General features: G+C 26.8%; 1 protein-coding gene across 1 annotated transcript in view; it reads left to right on the forward strand.

Moving 5' to 3' along the window:
- LOC107735994 (maltase-glucoamylase, intestinal-like) overlaps window positions 1–231 on the forward strand; it is a 51378-nt gene that overhangs the window by 26151 nt on the left and 24996 nt on the right. The window lies entirely within an intron of this gene.

Here is a 231-nt window from a genome sequence, read left to right on the forward strand (position 1 = left end):
TTAGTTTTTTTTTCTGGATTATTTCTAAGAGAAAAAAAAAAAAAAAAAAAATGTTTTTTATGTGATGAACTTAATCTAAAGAACCGTTTTTCACCATAAAGAACCTTTTGTGCATAATCTTTATTTTTAGGAGTGTTTTTAGGAGTGCTGGGAATCGAACCCATAACCTTGGTGTTACTAGCACCCTGCTCTATTGTTTGAGTTTTTTTTTTTTTTTTTTTTTAAGAATTA

The sequence above is a fragment of the Sinocyclocheilus rhinocerous genome, unplaced genomic scaffold, assembly GCF_001515625.1.
Source record: "Sinocyclocheilus rhinocerous isolate Xijiao unplaced genomic scaffold, SAMN03320098_v1.1 scaffold942, whole genome shotgun sequence".
In the NCBI taxonomy this organism is placed as follows: domain Eukaryota; kingdom Metazoa; phylum Chordata; class Actinopteri; order Cypriniformes; family Cyprinidae; genus Sinocyclocheilus; species Sinocyclocheilus rhinocerous.